Below are 14409 nucleotides of genomic sequence, written 5' to 3' on the forward strand. Positions count from 1 at the left end.
TTCTCTTTTTTCATCTGAATCAGAGTAGTCCAGCACAAAGAAAGCAGGTTTTCAGAAGAAAATCATTAGCACTTGAAGGATTTTTTTAGAGAAAGAAACAATATTTTTAAAAAGCATGATCATGTTGTTCAGTACACATCTGGGTACTTAATGGCATGCTGTCTTGTTATATTCTCTACTGGAATTGCTAAAGTCTAGAACTGGACATGACCTCAGACCTCATCTAGTCCAAACCTTTAATTTTAAAGATTTTAAAGAGAACACCATGGAAAAGTTTTCTGGCAGGGAAATAATCTGGAGACAGATTTTCAGATTCCCAGACTGGTATTTGACTCTATTCTGTCTGTCTCAGATGTTTTAGAAGACAGTAAGTTTAGGATTGCAAATATGCCTGTATCTTCATCATAATCCTCAAATACTTATCCCCAATGAATTTCCAAGGTTGTTTACATTTTTCTTGTAAGTCTAAGAAGGAGAAGTTGTAAGAAAGAGAGAAATTCAGACAGAAAAAAAAATATGGTATGAAGACTTTAGATATTTTTTGAATTAGTTCTAATAATAGCTATCAATTATTTAATGCTTACTCTATCCTAGATACTGGAGATGAACAGGTGGGCAAAAGTGTACAGTGATCCTGTGATCAAAGAGCTTAAACCTAGTGGAGGAGTCATACATTAATTTAAAAGAACAGAAACCTCAGCACTTTGGGAGGCCGAGGTGGGGAAATCATGAGGTCAGGAGTTCAGGACCAGCCTGGCCAAGAGAGTGAAACCCTGTCTCTACTAAAAATACAAAACTTAGCCAGGCATGATGGCAGGCACCTGTAATCCCAGCTACTCAGGAGGCTGAGGCAGAGAATTGCTTGAACCCGGGAGGTGGAGGTTGCAGTGAACCGACATCACGCCACTTCACTCCAGCCAGGGTGACAGAGCAAGACTCCATCTCCATCTCAAAAAAAAAAAAAAAAAAACAGAAACACATTTATTGAGTGTCTTCAATGTGCCAGAAACACTGACAGAGCTCTTACTCGTTATCTCATATAATCCTAACAAAAATCTTCAAGATAAATAATATTACCTTTACTGACATCATTGCCATTTTATATATGAGAAAACCAAGTCACCATGAGTTTAAGTAAGATCCATAAGGTCTGGCCAGTGAAGGTGGAGAGATGAGATTTGAACCCAGGGAGTCTGAAGCCGGACTCCAGGCCCGACTTGCTTAACCACCATTGGCTGCCATGATGAACTATAAAATAGGAAATGTGGCAAGAAATGTTCCATGCCATTAGAGAAACCCACAATATTTTCTTCTGCCTTTCAAAGAAAAATAGTTATTCAACTTAAAACTGTTAGCCTGAAATCATGGACCCCTTCGATCTGAGTTAAAAGGAAGAGTGCAATCTATTTGAAAATAGAGGAATGACTACTTCCCATTCTACTCTCAATTACCACAAGGGACAATAACCCAAATCTAAAAACATTTTATAACACCAGGACAAAACACCTCTCATTTAACTTATGTGGAGCACTCAAAAAAATTCACGTGACCTTTGTAATGGGCAAACCACTGTGATGATGTAGGCCTTTAGTTACTAGGCGGGCATTACCCTCTGGCCTGGGCATGGTGTTAGCAGTCCTACTTCTTGTCTCTATGCTGTAAGTTGAAGCATTTTGCTATGAATCTTGCCTTTCTGACTTTGAAGGTAGGGTAACCAATTATCTTGGATTTCTTGACACCAAGGTCTTTTCCAGGATGCAGACTGGAAAAACTGGGACAGAGCTAAAAACCAGGACAGTCTCAGGCAACCTTGTCTTCCTACTCATGCTTATCATGGTGGCTGAGTGCATGAGGAATTGATATAGCCCATGTGAGTGGGAAAGATCCGGCCCTGCTCATTTCTGGGTAGCCATGTCCATCTTCATGGACTCCATTGCTAATCATAGCTGATGAAATTAGTGGTTTCTTTACTTAGCACAGTGATAGCTCCTCAGTGAGCTCACCCTCCTCTTCATATGACAAAGCCACAAAAACATCTTGGCTCTCTTGGGCTATAAGATTGCCTGAGCTCCAGATGTGGCTTTCATTTGATCCTCAACATGGGCATCTTCCCTGTTGCAGGACTCTGCGGCAGGCCACTCTGACCATCACCCCAGTGACTATGCTGGTAGCCGGCCAGCTGACAGCCTCAGCAGACTGTGGGAATCTGAGGTCATGTCTCAGGCTTGTGTCTGCCTGAACAAGCCATTCTGCCCTTCCAGCTCTGCTGCAACCACTTCTTGTTAGGAGGATTTGCCATGAGAAAGTTTCCTCCCAGAATTCTATACACCAAATATGCATAGCATCCCTCTACCGAGTCTTCCTTCTCCACCCATTCCCCTTAGTTTTACTACCCCTCCCACTGCTCGCAAGGGTTTGAAGCCAGAGAGGTGAGCCTGGACATGAATGTCTCTATCCTTACATTTACCTCTCTCTTTGAATGACACTCTTTCCCCATCAGAAGACTTTATGTTTCCTCCTAATGGGAACTGTTTTTGTTATTGTTGTTGTTGTTGTTGTTGTTGTTGTTTTGAGACAGAGTCTTGCGCTGTCGCACAGGCTGGAGTGCAATGACACAATTTCAGCTCACTGCAACCTCCGCCTCCCAGGTTCGAGTGATTCTCCAGCCTCAGCCTTCTGAGTATCTGGGATTACAGGTGCACGCCACCACACCTGGTTAATTTTTGTATTTTTTAGTGGAGACATGGTTTAATCATGTTGGTCATGCTGGTCTTGAACTCCTGAGCTTGTAATCCACCCACCTCTGCCTCCAATGTGTTGGGATTACAGGTAGGAGCCACAGCGCCCGGCCCCCAGGAACTTTTCTAACATCACATTCTATATATCTCTACAATGGAGCTGGCATGTAAAGGGAAGCTCGTGAAATTAGAAAACCCTGAACTTAAGAACCGAGGTTGCTACTCCAAGCTAAGCAGTGGCCTTCTATGCCAGGGGACTCTGCCTGAAACAATAAATGCTGTTGGTTCTATGAATAAAAAATTACTAAGCAACTTGCTAAATACATCAGCAATACTTGCAAAAATATTAACCTCATTATGCTTTTTAGTTGTCTAAATTTCATACTGTCTTCTTATTTTTTTCTCTATTTTTTATCACCATGATAGCAAATGAATCTATGGCAACGTTGCCTCTGCCAGAATGAGAGAGGAGGAGCCCTGCACCTGAAGGAGGGGACATGTCAAAGAATATCTTCCTTCTGCCCTGCCCACAACATGCCACCCTGTTAAAACAGCAAGTGAAATATAACTATACGACAACCATTCAGAAGGGATATTTAAATTCATTTCCTAAAAAGACTTTTTTTGGATCACCAGAAAAAAAGCTAAGTTTTATCTTCACAAATGATAATTTGTGATAGATTTGTGAAGATAATTTGTTTGCTCACTGATAATTTTTATTTTAGATATACTGCTGTACCTCGTGGTAGTCTTTTCATGAGAATATTTGACATAGACTATTTGAGCCTACTAGGTCCCAAGAGGTCATCTAGTACAGCCTTTTAAAAAAATTTCATAGACTTTATTTTTTGGAGTGGTTTTAGGTGCACAGCAAAATTGACAGGAGAGATTTCCCATATACTCCCAGCCACAATGCTGCATAGACACCCCCATTAATAATGTCCTCCACCTTCCTATCAATCCCAAATAGTATATTTGTTACAATAGATGAGCCTGTATTGATGTATCATTACCTCCCAAAGTCTATCATTTACATTAGGGTTCACTCTTGCTGTTGTACATTCTATAGGTTTGGACAGTTGTTTATGACATGGTTCCATCATTATAACATCAGAGTATTTTCACGACCCTAAGAAGCCTCTGTATTCCATGTAATCATCCCTCCCTCCCAGTAACCCCTGGCAGCAGGGACTGATCTTCTTACTGTCTCCATAGTTTTGGCTTTTCCAGAATGTTATAGATTGGGAATCATGCAGTATGTAGCGTTTTCACATTGCCTTATTTCACTTAATCATATGCATTTAAGTTTCTTCCATCCTTTTTATGGCTTGAAACTTATTTCATTTAGCACTGAGTAATATTCCATTGTCTGATATACACCAACACCTCAATACACTTTTGGTACAGCCACTTTGAAAGACAGTTTGGAGGTTTATACAAAACTAAACATTGTTTTACCATATGATGTGGCCAATTGCACTGCTTGGTACTTATTCAAAGAGTTGAAAACTTTTGTCCTCATAAAAACCTGCACACAGATGTTTACGGCAGCTTTATTCATAATTGCCAGAACTTGGAAGCAGCCAAGATATTCTTCAGTAGGTGAATGGCTAAATAAACTGTGGTCCATACAGACAATGAAATATTATTCAGCACTTTAAAAATCTTTTTAAAGCAACAGGATTATGAAATATTTCATTTCCCCCAAAAAGAAATCTTGCTCAAAAACTCCATATTGAAAAAGCAGTGGTACTCCGTAGCTGAGACCAGGATGGAACCCTGGAGCCGAACCCTCAAAAGCTTCTGCTACACAGGCATAGCAGAATTTCAAAGCATCCTTTTGCAAAGCATTGATGACCACCATCAAAGACTGGCAAAGCCTGATTCCCAGGCCACCTCACTGCTCAAGATCACATTGCAGGTTTGGCTTACTGACGGTCTCCACTATTTCATGCTTACACATATTTTAGAGTATTTTAACAAAGGTTTGGTGCATTTACTAAATATTTTTAGTCGTATGCCTATTTACACATCTTTAAGTTATTTTGGGAACTGATTTTCTTTTTAGTGATGACAAATCTTTAGGCTATACATCAACAGAAGAAAGTGATTCAATTTTCAAAAATTCTATATTCAGAAAAGGTTGCTTAAAAAAACAAAATGCAGCTCTACTATTTACCAGCACCTCTTTGAATGGGAACTTCAAGAACTCAGTTGAATCCTGGAACATGCCAAACATATCCCAAGAGAAATTTCAGGAGACAATTCTTTCCAAGAAGATACTTATCCGCATAAGCAAATTATTATCTCACATAAAGCAAATAGAATGAGAGTTGGGGATTTAAACAATAATATCAGGTTAAAGAAAAAAATGTTAAACTGGCTGTTCAGATCACAAAAAGGTGAGAGCCTTAGGGATTCTAAGGGTTTTTTTACAAGTCTAATTTCTGAGATTTGAATATCCATTAAGTTGTCTTATACTTTGGAGGACTTTGTGCAGATGTTTAAACTTCAAGAACTGTGAGTTCTTTAAAGCCATGGAAGATTGATTTCATGTTTTTCTTTTACAGCATTTTGATGTGGACTTGGCAAAGAATAAGGTTCCTGTGCTAATTTCCTCTTGCTCTATGTAATTAGTCAGCATTTTAAATGAGGTAACAGGATATAATTGCCTACTGACCATTGCAGCCCATTTGTTTATGACACACTCCCCAGGCTTTTAGATGTACAATATTATTACCCACCTCTTTATTTGCGTTGCTGTCTCTTTCCACCTTTTTAATTTCTCCAGTTCTTCTCCCCTCAATCTCTGCTTCCTTTGTGGGTAATGCAAGAGGCTCTTTTCCTTCCAGCTGGCAAGGCATTAAGGAGGTCTGAGGGGGTGTACAAGAGTGACTTACATACTCCCTGGAGGCCAATTACACTTGGAATCCTCCTGATCTGCCCTGATCAGGGAGTGGGGCTTCCGCTCACAGTCTATTGTGCTAGCTCTGAGCCACCTGATCTGCCTGGTCCTACCCAGGACTTAAATTAGGGTGTCACCAGTCCTGGACCCATGTCAGGGCCTCTAGGTAACACTGGGGAATAAATTAACATACTACTGTTGTTCCAAAGCCACATGGACACCATTATTTGAAACCCATCAGCGATAAAGGAGGCTGTTTCACAAGTCTCAAGAAGAAAGGGGATGAAATAGCATCATGCAATTGTGTGTTATTGCACCGTGTCTTAATACAAAAATTAGCATGTTGCCTTTGTTAGTCTGGTGGAACAGTGATTACAGTTTAATATGGCATCACATTATGTAGCTAGTAGTATGACTTTACAGCAAGCATGTCTTTCAAGATTGCCAAATATTTATTTTTTAAAAAGAAAAAGAGAGAGAGAGAAAAGAAGGAAAGAAAAAGAAAGAAAGAAAGAAAGAAAGAAAGAAAGAAAGAAAGAAGGAAGGAAGGAAGGAAGGAAGGAAGGAAGGAAGGAAGGAAGGAAAGAAAGAAAGAAGGAAAGAAAGAAAGAAGGAAAGAAAGAAAGAAAAGTTCAGGCTTTATTCATGTGTTACCTAAACTTACAATCCTAACCACCAAAAGGCTAATGTAAGTGGTCAAGCTGGTTTAGAGGAACACTTGCATAACAAAGCAAAGACAGAAAGAAAGGATATGGGAAAATGACTAATAGGCAAGTTAGCAGACCTCAAACAAACTGGCTCCAAGTAAGAATTATTTGAGAAAATATGTGTTTCAGAATCAATAGCAATACACTTTACAGAATTTTGGAAAGCAAAGAAGACTTTGAATTTATTGAGGACAAATCTTGGCAGGACATCATGATGAAATGCTTTCATTTCACAGCAAAAAAAAAAAAAAAAAAATACATATTTTTGTTGAGATTTCCTGCATTCTTTTTGGTTTTTTCCAAGGCAGTATTGCTACTGAAACTGTGCAGTGAATTTCCACAATAAGTTTCATAGTCCTTCACATTCAAAGTACACATCTATTAGGTAATTACATTTATCTGTATATCAGCCATTTTACTTTCCACTACTTTTATAATCTGTATTATAATGTCCTGAAATGAACACAAAAGAAATGAACTCAAACAGTTTTTTAAATTAGGCAATAAAATATTTTTGGGTAGATCATACTTTCATTCTTCTCTCTTAAAAAGCTATGTGTGGGGTGCGGTGGCTCAAGTCTGTAATCCCAGCACTTTGGGAGGCCGAGACGGGTGGATCACGAGGTCAGGAGATCGAGACCATCCTGGCTAACACGGTGAAACCCCGTCTCTACTAAAAATACAAAAAAATAAGCCGGGCGAGGTGGCGGGCGCCTGTAGTCCCAGCTGCTCGGGAGGCTGAGGCAGGAGAATTGCGCGAACCCGGGAGGCGGAGCTTGCAGTGAGCGGAGATCTGGCCACTGCACTCCAGCCTGGGCGACAGAGCGAGACTCCGTCTCAAAAACAAACAAAAAAAAAAACAACAATGTATGAAGTAATATTCAATCCGCTACTATTTTAGAAAAGTATAGATCAGAAATGATGAGTTTTTATTCCATAATAAAATGGCAACACATAGTTAATATAACTCCTAGAATATGAAACATTTAAATAAATTATTTGCTATTTTAAGAAACTGAAAGTAATCAAATATTAATCCTGATTTTAGAGTATATTTTATATCTTTTTTTGAGAGAAATAATTTTAAAATTGCATAATCACCTCAATTTTTATCTTTCTGTATAGTTCAGATTAATTAGGAGTAGCGGGTAAAATTACGCCAATAATAAAAATTATTAAAATTATTTCAAAAGTATTTTAAAACTAATTGAAATTTATGACATGTAAGGAAATACTTAACTATATGAATCATGACAGCTTGAATTTCTGTTCAAAAGTAGTTAGACATATTTTGTCACAACTTACGTCTTTATAATAGTTGTTTAATATATAAAGAGTTCAGATAAAGTGGTTTTAAAAATAGTGTCTCAATAATGAATGAACAAATATATGAAAGTAATAGAAATTAATAATAAACATGAAAAAATGTCAGCCTTATAAGTGATCACATAAATAAAAATAACATCAATAAGATTTTTATAACAATCAAATGTATAAAGACTTAAAAATTTAAAAGTTGATGAAGGTATAGTGAGACAAGTACTCAGTGATAGTAACAATAGTGTACGTTTCTGAAAAGCAATTTGACTATATCACAGTCCTTATAATTTTTCATATCTTTAGTTAATTTTGCTTCTTAGACTACATATTAAGGAACTAATACAAAATTTAGTCATAAATGTATGTATCACAATTTTGATTACATATTGTTAATATAATCAAAATATTATTACTCAGTTGTGTGACAATAGGTTAGTGACTATGTAAATTATGTTGTATAACATGTAATATCATGCAGCTATGAAAATCAATTGCTAAAAATATTTTGTGAAATGGAAAAATGCGTACAACATGATTTTAAACTTTAAATGCCAGATTCAAAACTGAATATACAGCTGTATTCCAATCATATTTTAAAAATATATGTATATCTGGAACATTTGCTCTTAGAACTCAGCCCCATGCTGCGAGGAAGTCCTAACAGCCTCATGGCAAGGATCCTAGAGAAAAGAATTAATTTTCTTGCCCAACAGCTCCAGGTGGGCTTAGTCATGCAGCCATCTCTGTCAAGGTGCCAGATGTGTGAGAAAAGCCAGCTAAGACCTTCCAGGTCAGCCTGTTTGCCAACTGAATGTCACAAAGTAACCTCAGGAAATGCCGTGTGAGAAAAACAACAAATACCTATTAAGCCCTGCAAAAATCCCAGATCTACGCAATTGTGAGACATAATAAAATGGCTGTTTATATGTAACTATATGGATGTATAAAGATGTAGATGTGGACATAGATAAATGAAGATAGGTAGATATGAACCTAAAAGAAATGATTAGAAAGAAATACTCTAAAATATTAATGTGGTTATCTTTGGTTAGGATGTTTATCAACAAATTTTTAACAGCATTTTGTACTTATCAAGTTTCCAATGATAAACTTGTATTGCTTTTATTTCAAATATAATTTTTTAAAAAAAGAGAAACGTGTTAATCATTATTGTTTTAAATAAAAAATATATCTTTAACATAATGTATCCAGAGAAATATAGCAAAAAGGGCTTTGGATTAAATTACCTGCTTTGAGATTTAAACAGTTTAAATGACTAAGTTGTTAAAATTCTAAAAATGAAAATGTTTTCCTTAAACATTTGCTACTCAGGCTCTTTTAATGGATCTAACCAAATTTAGAAAATAGCAATCGACTACTTTATACATGGGTGATGTTAGGCTCTGAGATCTTCAGTGATGATAATGTACTCATATACTGGAATCTACCTTTGGATTGGTGAACCAGATCATTCATCCATCAGTTTATGGACATTTTTAGTTTTGTTCATCAGCTTCATTTCAAATTCCCAGGATCTGAATTAATTGCAGGTGTCTGCTTCCAACAGGAGTGTGGTCTTTAAATTATACATGTCACTGCATCACTTACATCATGTCACATCCTGTTATGTTTCTTCCCTCCACAAACTAGCTTAACCCAACACGACACGAGAGAAATGCATTGACATGGTACAAGATGTCAAAAAATAAATACTACGTTTTAGCAGATAATATGGTACAGATATTTTGAGTTATCTGAATTCTTTTGAGTGACTTGGTTTACTTTATCAAGGTAAAGTAAACCTTCAACTGGTTCTGTAAAAGCTGATAGCAACATCGTTTGGGGTTGTTTCCAAGTTATTTCAACTTAAGTTTGCAGATTTTAAAATGTTAAATGATAATATGGTACAGGAGAAGCGTTGTTTATTCAGGTGGCATTTGAAAAATCTATTACAAATAAACTATGAGGAAATTGTGTAGAACGGTGACTTATCATGGAATAATGGTCATGGCTTCATGAGACAAGAGCACTAATACAGAAGGAATGTTGTTTTAATATGCTGTACAAGCAAGAGTCAGGATTTGCAATCAAACTGCTAATGCATTAGTCCATTCTCACACTGCGATAAAGAACTACCTGAAATTTGGTAATTTATGAAGAAAAGAGGTTTAATTGACTCAGTTCTGCAGGCGGTACAGGAAGCATGGCTGGGGAGGCCTCAGGAAACTTACAATCATGGGAGAAAGTGAAGGGGAAGCTGGCACATCCTCACATGGCCTAGGCTAGTATGTGTGTTTGTGTGTTAGATTTTAACAAAAAAGATTAAAAATTTAAAAATAAAATTTAAAAAGCAATAATTTAAAAAACTACAGAATAAGGATATGAGGAAAATATTTTTGTACAGCCATACAATGTGTTTGTGTTTTAAGCTAAGGGTTATTACAAAAGAGTCAAAAAGGTAAAAAAGTTTTAAAGTTTATAAGGTAAAAAGTTATAGTAAGCTAAGGTTAATTTATTATTGAAGAAAAATACTTTTTAGAAATTTAGTGTAGCCTAAATGTAAAGTGTTTATAAAGTCTACAGTCATGTACAGTAAAGTGCTAGGCCTTCACATTCACACACCACTCACTGACTCACCCAGAGCAACTTCCACTCCTGCAAGCTCCATCCACGGTATGTGTCCTTTTGGAATGTACCACTTTTTATATTTTACACTGTATTTTTACTGTAACTTTTCCATGTTTAGATCCACACATAATTTACATTGTGTTACAATTCCCTACAATATTCAGTACAGTAACATGATGTACAGATTTGTAGCCTAGGAGCAATAGGCTATACTATAGTGTGTAGTAGGCTATAGCATTAAGGTCTGTGTGAAGGTACTCTGTGAGGTTCACACAGCAACAAAATCGCCCACCAAGGTTTTTGTTTGTTTGTTTTTTGTTTTTTTGAGACAGAGTCTCGCTCTGTTGCCCAGGCTGGAGTGCAGTGGCGCAATCTCGGCTCACTGCAAGCTCCGCTTCCCGGGTTCACACCATTCTCCTGCCTCAGCCTCCGGAGTAGCTGGGACCGACCACAGGCACCCGCCACCACGCCCGGCTAATTTTTTGTATTTTTAGTAGATACGGGGTTTCACGGTGTTAGCCAGGATGGTCTCGATCTCCTGACTTCGTGATCCACCCACCTCGGCCTCCCAAAGTGCTGGGATTACAGGCATGAGCCACTGCGCCCGGCCAACCAACGTATTTCTTAGAACATATCACTGTTGTTAGCAATGAGTAACTGTACTCTGCTAAGGACTGGCTATACAAAAACTAACAAAACCTTGTTCTTTCTCTCTAGTGGAAGAGAGAGTTACATAAGCCAATCATTGTAATACAGTGTGATTCCTGCTTATAAAAGGGGGAAGAACAAAGTAGACCTCCCTAGAAGAGAGCGATAAAATCCAATTGGATGTAGAGAAAGTTTTGCAGCAGAGGAGGCACTTGAACTGCCTGAGTGACCAAAACCACATGGCCCTGAACAGAGGACCAGGAGAAATGGAACACGCATAGTGCATGGGGTGGAAGGAGGGTGGAAAAAAGAGAGCAGCAAGTTGTAGATTTGGACGTAATCTTTGGTAATGAAGAACTATGCAAGACTTTTAAGCAGAGAAGTATGAGCTGATCAAATCTGTGTTTTAGAAAAATCAATGAGGACAACATGTAGGACTTCAAAGGAGGAATTCACAAGGAGGGAAATGAAATAAGAGCTACTCAATAATCCGTGAAAGAATTATGAAGGTCTAATATTTTTATTAAGCAAAAGTAAGAAAAGGATAAATTACAATTATTTGTACATATTATATAATGTATAATAAACATAATTATACTTGGTTCTACTTCTTTTTCACTTTTTAGATCAGATTAATCATGTATATTGTGTCTACATTGCCACAAAATGCAATGTTAAGAGAATTTAAGTTCATAAACAATAGCTAGTGACTAAAATCGTATCTCAATTAGGGTCTATGTTAGGAAAGAAAAAATTATAGCTGCTAATCTTGAGCTAATTTTTTTCAGGTTCTCTTGATGTTTATTCACAAGATAAGTGATTTGTTGAAATGGTACAGTTTTATTCCTTTGTTGAAGGTGGCAGAGAATAAACATGTTATGGTGCTTGTCTCAGGCTGGGTTCCCAGAGAGCAGAGCCTGAAGAAGAATCCTCACAGCAGGAGTGAGGAAGAAGCAGGTAGACAGGGAAGGAGAGGGAGCCGGTACAGGATGCCACGATGTGTTTGAAGCTGGGCACTGCTAAGTGTAACTAAGTTCTCCAGCTCCCTAGAAGCTGTATATCCAATCTCTCAGAATAAGCTGTCTGAGGAGGCAAAAGGAGGAAGAACTTTTCCATCAGCTCCTCCTTTCTATGGGTTAAAATGTCACCCTACTAACTCCCTACACATTTCTGAGTTGCATATGCAGACACCCCAAGCACCAAGCTCACCACGTGGTGCTCCACTCTTGACAATCAACACCTGTGTAGTAGGTGAGTGACCCAGAGGGGCACCAAGTAGGTGCTGTCAGATTGCACCTGCATGAAGTCATTCAGAGCCCACTCAATTGTAGCTGCAGCAGCGGGGGTAGGACAAGGGAGGTGACACCAGTGGTATCTAAAGTGGTGCCACCAGTCGTCTGATCCAGAGCATGAATTCCAAAACAGACAAAACTTATTACACAATCAGAATGATTTATGAAAATTAAATAACCTTCATTAATTACTTTCTACAATCAATTTTTGCCAAGAATTTGTCTTTGATAAAATATAAACACAGTAATGTAAAATTATGTAAATTTACACATTGCTTACTCACTCAATAAATAATCTGGTTTTTGTCTTAACCATGCTGTATGCCAGAATTTCAATACATTTAATAATGTAATTCACTGATCCTAGCACCCCTTCATGTCTCTCACTTCTTTCGTGTCCTCTTTCCTTCCCACCTTGGATTCTATGGTCCAGTCTTATAATTATTCACTTGCCTATATCAACTTCTTCACTCTTCTCTCTGGGGTCTTATGGGACAGAAGAAATCAGAAAAGAACTTCAACAACTCTTACAGCCACATCCTCATACCTTCCTGTGGTTTCACTCCTGTGACTGTTCTTACGAGGGTCCAGCTTCTCCACCTCTTCCCATTTTCCCTGGTTCTATCTCATCTTGTTTACTGAGACATTGCTTGAGAATTTGACTTCTCTTTCTCATCTATAATCAATTTTCTCTACTCGATTAGTATACAGTATGCAGACATACTAGAATGTTCTGATCTTTATTTAAAGCCTCTCTTGACCACACCTCATCTAGTAGCCCACAGCCGACTAGCTAACAAATCCTTTCTTTGCTCCCCTTGACAGAATCTCTCCTTATCTTTTTCTCTCTCATTCTCCCTTGAACCTCCTCCCATATGGCCTTCATTCCCTCCTCTCCATCAAGCGTTCACTTGTCAAGGTTGGTAATGCGTACCACACTGACGAGTGCAATGGCCAATTAGCAGACCTCATCCACTTCAATGTCAACAACATAAGACACAGATCATCTCTTCCTCCTTTTAAGCTTTTTTATTGTTTTCACTTGGCTTCTGGGGCTACATTCCCTGTAAGTTTCCTTCCACTTCCCTATCTGTTCTTTCTCATTCTCTCTGTTTATTCTTCATCTTCTCAACTTCTAAACTTTGGAGAGCCTCAGACCTCAGTTTTGTGACTTCTGTTTTCTAAGTGCACTCAGGTTTTAGATAACCTCATTCAGTTCCTGTGGCTGTAAATAACATCTATTCCCTGAAGCAATGTCTCCCAGATGTAATGTCTCCAGTCTTCATCTCTCCCCTGAATTCCAGACTCAGTAACATCCAGCTGCCTGCATGAGTTTTCTAAGTGTCTAAAAAGCATTTTCAATGTAATGTGCCAAAAACAAAATTCTTGATTCCCTCTCCTTTACTCCACGACAAAAATCCAGCTCCTCCCATTGTTTTCTCTATCTCACAAAATACTTTTGCAAGACAAAAATCTCATAGTTATCTTTGTTTGTCTCCCCTCTTTACATCTCATATATGATCTATCAGCAAACTATATGTGCTCAACTTTCAAACTATAACCAGAAATAGAACATTGCACTACTCTCGTGCTACTATCCTCATCTAAATGGTCATCATTGCCCACCTGGGTGATTGCAATAGCCTCCTAACTTAGCTCCCTGCTTTCCACATATGCCACCCACCCACCTCCAGCTCCAACCCTTCTGTCTACTCTGCGATTCTTTTAAAATACAAATCAGATCATGGGACTATTCTGTTCAGATCCTTCCAGTGACTGGTCGTCTCACTCAGAGTAAAAACCATCATCACCTCCAAGACCTTCAATGATATCGCCATCCATCCCGCTCTGACATTATTCCTTGTCACTTTCTACCTCACTCATCCAGCACCAACCACACTTGTCACATTGGCTTTTCTCTGGGCATGCCAAGTACACTCCTGCCTCAACAGTTTTCCCCTTATTCCCTTGGCCTCAGATAGACTTCCTCCAGACAGTGACATAGCTTGGTCCTTCGCTTCCTTCAAGTCTCCACTCAAATGATACTTTTTAAGAACACCTCCTCAACCTCCTCAACCAAGCTGCATTACAATTTATCCTCTTCATCCGTTTTTCTTTTTCTCCGCAGGGCTTAGAGTCACCTAATAGGTACTCATGTGCTTAATTACTTA

The sequence above is a fragment of the Papio anubis genome, chromosome 5 (assembly GCF_008728515.1).
Source record: "Papio anubis isolate 15944 chromosome 5, Panubis1.0, whole genome shotgun sequence".
NCBI lineage: Eukaryota > Metazoa > Chordata > Mammalia > Primates > Cercopithecidae > Papio > Papio anubis.